The 9,442-nt window shown below is 40.1% G+C and overlaps 1 pseudogene; it reads right to left on the bottom strand.

Moving 5' to 3' along the window:
• Positions 1-6,972: 6,972 nt before the first annotated feature.
• Positions 6,973-8,884, bottom strand: LOC104451087 (annotated as a pseudogene).
• Positions 8,885-9,442: the final 558 nt, after the last annotated feature.

Below are 9,442 nucleotides of genomic sequence, written 5' to 3'. Positions count from 1 at the left end.
TGGTCTTGTGGCCAGATGTCGAAGGCTTTCGCGACGCCAAGTTGGGTGCGAAATCCCAGAAGGATGCAAACATTAGTCCTCTGGGGGATAAAACCCTTTTGAATGTTAAAATTGATGATTATACTAAGTGTGAGTGTGGTTTGGTTATGGGACTAAATTGTATGGCATGGAATGGGACGTGTCATAACTGTTTGGCCCTATGATTGAGACTTGTGTGACTGAGCATGATGCATCTTATTTATTGGAACTGCACTGGTCATTACATTGAAGAGTTATAGGGTTTAGATGCATACTCATTCCTTGATGACCTATCTTCTCTATCCTGTATAAAACTGGATCGTGATGGCTTGCATGGTATAGTTTAATGGATCTTTTGCTATTGAGTGGTTGTACTCACATCGTTTGGGGACTAACATTTCAGACTATAAGATATGCCTATGCTACCAGTCAACCCCGGCACATTCTATGGTATACCGGTCAACCTTGAGTGTGAGTGTACAGAGCACCATCATCCTGAGATATGAGGTTGGTTTTTGTTCGGGTGTGGGCATTGATCATGTATGACATCGATTTTCTCGCCAGCCTAGTGATCTAGGAGTTTTTGACTATGTTCGTCTGCCGTGATGGGAGTATGCTGGGGCTGTTGCCGCTGCCACCAGCTGTGGCACCCTGAACCCTTCGTAGGTCGCCACAAGCGCCAATATTACACCTTATTACCTTTCCTCTTAGCCGAAGCGTCGTAATTCATAGACATTTTTTTTTTAAAACGGTCCCAGCGCGACTTATTAGCGGAAGCAAATTAAAACATCACCATATCTCCCCCTACCAACCATGATACAAATACACACCACTAATCATCATGATTTTATAGACAAGCCATGACACTTTATTTACATATATTTTCAAGATGGGACTCCTTTGGGTCGATACATCAAAAGGAAAAGCCAAGACTCAGGCACGTCCGGCCTAAAACCCCAAAAAGAACCCTCGACCCTCTACATCTCACGTGCACAACCCCCATCATCAATGTCGACTACTATCCAAAAAAAAACCAGCTCCTACTCGTCACGCATGGGCCTCACACCCAATCCGGTGCATCAGGTGGTGGTGGTGGTGGCAACATCCCTCTCATCACCCCGTCGCGACGAACATGGACAGAGACGAACTCCCGGACAATCGGGCCCCCAGCTAGGCCTATGTCGTACATGACAAAACAGTGCACTTGTATATACGTCAATCCAGGCACAGAAGGACAGCCGAACTCCTCGCACTCAACCTCAACATCGGATGGTAGACCGTAAAATACACCCCACGTGACAGCAAGGAGCGGCATGCTGCTAATCTGAAATGTTGGTCCCCAAAAGGGGTGAGTATAACCACTCAGTAGGTAAAGGAATCCAGTAACCACTCAATGCATCATACAAGTCATACATGCATCGCATACATTACTTACCTTGAAGCCATGTGTATACTATCATGCATCATCAACACAATCGTAACACATACATGTGTATCATCATGTCATACTCATATCATCATCATCATGCCATTATTATATCACACACATGACATCATCATACCATACATGTCATCATCATCACATCATACACATGTTGTCATCATCATGACATCATCACCTCACACATGTCATCATGCCTTATCATATATCATTATCATCATCATGCATATCATCATGCCATATCATATCATGCATGGTTCAATTTTCCACTTTTTAACTTTCCATTCGATCACCACATCACCCTTCCTTAGATCACCACTTTCATCTCATAATTTACACTTGCATGCCATGCGAGAAAAACCTCCGGCATTCAGCTATTCCAGGCCACCGGGCATCCGGCCCCCCACATTCCGGGCATCTCGCATCCCAACTGGCATCACGAGACATTCCCCTCGGGCAAAGACCTCTAACAGGGCTTCTGGCATTTACACTCCCTGGCTGGGCATCCCGCACCCCAATCCTGGCATCGCGAGGCATTCCCCTCGGGCAAAGACCTCCGACAAGACTTCTGGCACGCCCGACTTTCCGGGCATCCTGAATCTCCCAGGGCCATCCGGCAATGTATCTCTATACACTCCGGGCATCATCATCCACCACAACCATCTCCTCATTTAACATTATTCATGTTCACCAATTTCGGTCTTAATTTAGCATGGCATATGATGTATTGGAAATCAACAATCATGTTTAGCATTTGAATTCACACATGCATCTCAATGCATACATCAAGACCTCATCACACATACTACATAGTGCAATAAAATTCATGGAATTTATGCCAATTAAAATAATCCTTTATCATGCCCCTTATTATTATTATTATTATTTTTTTTAAATTCCAGCTTGTGCCATTTTCAAAAATATTAAATTTAATTATTTATATAATCTTCAAAATCATAAAATTAAGGCAAGTGATAAACAAGAAAATAGGATGATGATTTCATGTAAAATACATGGCCAAATAAAATTTCACATAATTCAATAAATCACACAAAACAGCATATAATTTTCGGATGAAATCAGAATGCACAGTTTCCGAATAAATTAGATTAAAATATCCATAAAACCTCCAAAAATTACGAAATTTTACCGAGTTATATCCAAGACATTAAAGTACATTTTTCATGAAGACTTCCAAGTCATATTATTTTTAGATAAATTTCTACAGTCTCACGAAGCTTCTGGATCCAACACCGAATCGTCCAGTACATGCTTCTCCGAAATACTGAGCTTTCACCTACCTATTATTCTTTTTTTCCTCTGGAATTTGGATATGTTATACATAAAAATGTTCTCTACAATTTTCATGAAGAGATCCAAGTCAAATAGCCAGAGTATAGTCGACATTTAGGTCTATGAAGTCTCGGGTGTCCTGTAATACATCTCCAGAATTACCGTCTTCAAGATCTAGTCGATTTACTAGGTTATACTTGTTCATTTCACTTAAAATTTGAGTATGTTGTATTATAAGATGTCCCCTAAAACTTTCATGAAGAAATCGAAGAGATATTCTTAGCACAAATCAACATGCAACCACAAATCCATCAAAAGGTCAATGAAATCTTTCCAGATCTGAGGTCTCCGTAGGATGAGAGTTTAACCCCTCAAAGCTCCATCATTTTCCACCAAATTTTATTATATTGTATTTTAAGATGTTAGCTACAACTTTAATGAAGAGATCGAAGTCAAAATCGGACTCTAAACATGCATGCAAGCTCACACAACATTCTGACTCAAACTGTTCAAGCGAAAACAGCAACACCACTCAAGAACAAGCCATCCAAGCTTCGGTTTTCCTCTCCTAATCACCCAAAATTCGACATACATGTAACACACACACATGCAAGAGCAGCTAGAGGACTCCAACTTTCCTCTAGACCGGACGGATGACAGCACACAGCGGAGATCACAGCGGACGGACGGCGAGCGACGGCGACTCCCTCCTCGGCTTCTCCTCCCTCTCGGCCACTCTCCTTCTCTCTCGCACAATCTCTCTCTCTCTTTGGGCGAACAAGCAACTGGCCACCTCTCTCTCTCTCTTCTCTTTTATACCCCCATTTCCTAATCATTAGTAATGATTAGGTTGCCTCACCAATGGCCAATGCATGCCATCTTCCTTTGTGCCACTTGTCTCAATGCATGCATAATGGGCTTTGATTTTGGGCTTGGGCTTGGGCCGGCCACTCTTGGGCCTCCTCTTGGGCTGGTCGACAGCCCCTCCGTGGGCCTAGTTGGGCTGGCCATTTGGCCCACTAAGGCCAATGGGCCTAAGGCCCAACCTAATAAAATTTAAATTTTCCCATTTTCATAATTTCTTCTATGAATTTTTAAATTTTAAATTCCACATGGCCAAAGTCTTGTGACATTTTATTTAATTCATAAGGTGCATGGCCAAGCATAGATTATCATCATTAATCTATCAAATTTAAAATCTCATAAACACAAGCACAAATCACCTAATCTTAAAAAGAGACTAATGGCTAAAGCATAATCCATAGGTAATTTCATTACCTAATTAGAGGCTTCAACACACCTTATAGCTTGACTTTGAATTTTGGGATGTCACACCAGCTGATGGAACATACTGGGTGTGACCGAGAGTGATGGTCAGCAGATGAAGCATTTTTGGACCGCCGACACTGACCGATGGGCCTATGTATACGGTTGTTATAGAGTCGAGTACTTTTTTAGAATAGCCAAGTTTAGAAAGATCTTGGCATTTTGATGTACCGACTTGTGATGTCCATCGAGTTATGTAAATAAAAGTGTTCGGCTTTAACTTATAATATGTTTAGTTGGTGTGCTTGTTTCTGAATATGGAATAGGGAGATGTTGGATATGCTTCCGCTATATGAATTGCACAGAGACCTATAGAAAGAATATAAACCCCCAAGATTCATGGATTTGTTAAGTTAAGAGAAAGCAAAGGTGAGAGGTATCTGTGGTGACCCCAACAGATCGGGGGCCGTTCAAGGGGTGCCACAAAAGTTCTTATATGTACTTCGAGACTTTAATAGGAATTTTTAAGTTACTTACCTTAACTTCTTGATATGAATTTGAATTAGAGTCTGTTTCTAATTCTAAGTTTGAATCAGAATGGGCCATCAGACATATATTGGCATATTCCTCTTCACTTTCCTCACACTCAGTGTCATTCCAGGTTTCAGCTTTGAGAGCATTTTTATATTTCTCAGTTCTTCCTTTCTTTTTCTTCAACAAAGGACAATTAGGTCTGATATGCCCATTTTTCTTGCATTCGAAGCATATTACATATTTATTGGTTTCATTGTCCTCAGTCAGTCTCTTCTGGAAATTTTGTGTGCTCTACTTCTTCTAGTTGAATATTCTTCCCTTTCTATTTAGCTTTATGAACTTCTTAATCATAAGCGCCAGTTCCTCATCGTCCATGTCATCATCTGAATCTGCATCATCAGAATTATTGTTAGATTTTAAAGCAAATGACTTCTTACCTCTTGGATCTTCTTCCTCATTGATCTACTCCACTTCATATGATTGAAACGTGCCTACTAGTTCATCTACGGATAGAGGCATGATTCTCTGTGAAGCGACTGAACATATCAGTAATGAATTCTCTAGGCTTCATCTTGAAGGCTTCATACTATCTGAGTAGAATATTGATTATCATTTCTTTTACTCGATCAGTTCCTTTGTAGGTAACATGCAGTTTGTCCTAAACTTCTTTCACTATTTCACAAGAAGAAATCCGGTTATACTCAGTAGGAGATAAGGCACAATATACAAAGTAGATAGCTTTAGCATCAAGAGCTTCTCTCTTGGTTATTTTTGCTTGTGTTGTTTCACCAGCATCTACAACTTCTTTTCCTCTTTCTATGATTGATGTAGCTTTGGGATTGATCCCTTTTTCTACCACAAGGGATCTTTCGATCTCAGAAATGCTTTCATCTTGTTTTTCCACACATTATACTCCTTCCCATCAAAGTAAGGAGGTCTGGTGTTGCTTTGACCTTCAACCAATCCTAGAGCCAAAATACTAGCCGTAGATCTTTAGCTTAGAAGTAACAACACTTCAATGAAATAAGCACACGGGCTCTGATACCAATTGTAAGGGCTAATATGAACACCTAGAGGGGAGTGAATAGGTGTGAAGACAATTTTCATAAGTAATAGTGGAAATATTTTACTTTAAAACTGAGTTTGAAGAATAATAGACTTTGAGCGAGTTCAAACTTTAGCAGTTAAATATAACTACGAACAAAATAAAGGAGTTCAGGGAAGAGAATAATAACACATAATTTATAATGGTTCAGCTTAGATCAAGCCTACATCCATTCTCCACGCTGATAACTTTCTGGTTGGATTCCATTAAGAATCAAAAGAGATTTTACAGCCTTGTGATCTCAACTTCACAGTGAAGAGTCTCTACTACTCTTTCATGAAGTCACACTATAAGAATCTCTCTTTTGGGTACAACTTTGAGCTCAGTATTTGGAGTAACAAGGAAATGGAAAGCTTAAGACTTTGAAATTTCTCTTTCACACACTCTATCAAACAACTAGAGAGTCTACCTTAAATACTCCTTGATGCCTTCTCGACCGTTGGCACTTTCCAAAGGAATTCTTCCAATCTACCTATTGGACAATATCAATCAAGGAGATCTCGAGCTATTTGAAGATTGTGATGAAAACCCGTCAATCATGTTCGCCCATACAATCCAGATCTTAGTTTCCATAAGTAGATTATTTCCATATTTACTTGCAATTCGAAAATATTTGATATATCTAAATTGATTTCAATAAAGATAATCAATCTCGTAGGTGATATATCCAACTAGAAAGACATCCATAAACTATACGAACCAAACTCCTGAAGAGATTAACAAAATCTCGCATATGGATAAATCTTCATTCTTCAGTAGCGTTTAGTCTAGAATTTCTCAGTGTGGACAGACTTTTGATGTCGAATAGACTTTGACACTAAAGTCTAGTCGTATTCAAACTTTGACACTAGAGTACAGTCGTCTTTAGACTTTGACACTAGAGTCTGGTCGTCTTCAGACTTTGACACTAAAGTCTAGAAATCTTCATAATAGACTTTGGATAAGTTTTGTCAACTTCAAAACATCAAAGGAGTTTTCTCCAATAGTATTGTCCAATCTATGGTAGAAACCCACGTTACTCTCTCGGGAGTAGGTCACATCACCAAGCCAATTTATGATGTTCAATTTAATTTTTCGTTTTAATTATTGCTCGTTCACTTGTTTCTCGTAGCATATCCAACCACGGGGTAAGGTAATTGAAATTGTTATTGACAATTCGATCGTGTTTTACAAGCTCAAACTAGCAATATGATACAAAACAATAATTAGGAAGAATTAGACTAAAGGTTACATCCAACGCAGCAATTCGGCGCTTGGAATTTATTTAGGAAGAATGGAAAATATGAAAATAATCAAAGAATGAATGACTTGTCCCCTAGGAATCAATCTTCACGAACTTCAGAATGTTCTTTGTACAAATTGTAGCATTCGGTGTGTACGATTGTTTCCAATTTGTGTAATTATGTCCATGAGTCGACCTTGCAAGACGAAGGCGTCTCTCATTTGAGAGTAGTTTCACAAACCTGAGAGAAAAGAAGCAATTGCATTTAGTAACCTGAACTATGTACGCGACCGTCAAACTTCTTAACGACATCAGAAATTACAGTTCCATACCTTTTAAGAGCCTCTTCATTAGTCTCTGGATTACGGGCTTCGTATCCGTCAGTCTCCAAGTTCACTCTTGAAATGGCTTCTTCAACAACGCTTCACCGGTTCTGACTAAGTCGTTCAAATTTTCCTTTGTTGCGATATCCACTGAAGCTACTGCACCACTTAACGTGTCATCCTGCAAATTTTGTTTAAAGGCTGAGATTAGCTTGCCGAATTAAGCTAGCGAGCAAATTAGTTAATGATCACTTCAAGGCTTGTTTTGACATGAATAAGGCTGATATTGTATATATGCCTACCTGAATCCGGAGGTAGTTGGCCTCTAGATGTAGGGCTTGGAAGACCGCAGAGAGGTGGAAGTCGACCATATCTGTGCTCGCTTGCATGAACACATCGACCAATGGGCTCCCGCCGTTGCCGCACAACCAGCGCAGGACTCCCCATTTAGCCGCTCCACTTGCATTATACTTCCCTTCAACTTTTGCTGAACCGGTCCGGAGCGATATCACAAGAAACCTTCTATAGTCCATTGGCTTTATAGGGAAGAAATCTGAGCTTCCTCCCATGATCTCCTTCGTCACTTCTCCCATTGCAACCAATGTCTGTACCATGAACGATTTAGAGTTAGAAATAATAGAATTACCCTTTGTCAGGTCAGGTCTGTTACGAAACAGTTTTCTTCATACTGGATTGTTTGTGGCCCCGCCACCATCTATGAGGTTGAATTCTCTCACTTTTCCTGTGAAGTCCTGGGTTTCAAAATAATGAGCTGAGAGATAAGTTGTTGCTGCAGAGGTTGAGATGCATATGTCTCAGAGCAAGGCATTGATCTTGGCTTTTTCTTCACCTGGTCACGATCAATTACCCCACAAAAGCAACATGTTCAGTGATTTATTGTTATTTGGACAATATCAAAAGAAAGAATGGATTATATTCCAATTACTGAAAAAAAGGACGAACCTTGTAGATAGAAAAGATGGTTGGCTGAAGACACCTGATGTCGAATGTTGGGATCACCACATTCGTCAATGTTTGGCGCAATCTTGTGTTTCCAAGTTTTTCTTTGACGAGCTTATGAAGGTGTTTTCCATCATATTTCACTCCAGTCACCGCCTTAACCATGTTCGTAGCAGGAGCAAATGGGCAACTGTGGTTTTCAATTATAAAAGAGATATCATGTTAGTATACAGCCCATTGAGGAGCTGCCGATATGGCCTAGAGAAATGATGAGTTAAATTGGCTAACCTGTCTTGAGGGAAGATTTTAGGGCAGTTATTAAGGTAGAAATTCTTAATATCTTTGGCAGCAAATAGGGGACGATTGTTTTCGTCGGGGCTAGTTAACATGGCAGTGACGAGACCACCTGTGCTTGTTCCGGCAATGACATCGAAATAATCTGCGAGTCTTGCGTCTTCACCATCTAGTTTCTGCACAAGTCCACAAAGTCATCAGAAATTGGAACGCGCATGCATGGATAAAACCTGGTACTTCATTGAAACTTGTTCTTCATGCATTAAAAAGATAGCAAACTGATTAATAACAACCTGAAGCTCAGACTCTAAAAAGGCGAGAATTGTTCCTGGGATAAGCCCTCTTATCCCTCCACCGTCGATACTGAGAATGGTAATGTGGTTTCCATAAGTTGGGGCCTGGAGCGGCAAACTCTTAGACCTTTCCATAGATACGGCGGACTTTCCCTTTTTTTTTTTTTGCTAAGAAATAAATATAATGTACTTATGTACTTAATAATTCAAACAAAATAGAAGCGTGTCGTGTGTTTGAGAGAGAGAGAGAGAGAGAGAGAGAGAGAGAGAGAGAGAGAGAGAGAGGGGAGGGCGCTTGAGGGGAGAGATCGAACTTCAAATGTGTTGAGGGAGAGCTATTTGGCCTTAGTCTTGGACAGAAAGCGAGTATCCATAGGTTGGTTTCGTTCAAACGGATGAGTTTTTTAGTTGATGGGCCAAGTTAAGCCCATTTGCCAGTGTTGGGCCAAAACCCGGCCCGTAAGTAAAGGGTCCATAAGAGGAAAATATAGTTATTTTCTAAGTGAAAATAACTGCAATATAAAAAAAAATGGGATAGTGTTACCTATAGCGTTTTAGATAAAATACGCTTATCCTTTTTTTCCCCTTGAAATAGTATATACCCTATTGATGAATGGAACTCCAAGGTTTCAAAAGATTCTTCTGAAATTGCGATGGTACTTAATCTATGGCAAGCAAGATAAGTCAATCTCC

The sequence above is a fragment of the Eucalyptus grandis genome, chromosome 6, assembly GCF_016545825.1.
Source record: "Eucalyptus grandis isolate ANBG69807.140 chromosome 6, ASM1654582v1, whole genome shotgun sequence".
NCBI lineage: Eukaryota > Viridiplantae > Streptophyta > Magnoliopsida > Myrtales > Myrtaceae > Eucalyptus > Eucalyptus grandis.
This window is presented reverse-complemented; position numbering and strand designations above follow the sequence as displayed.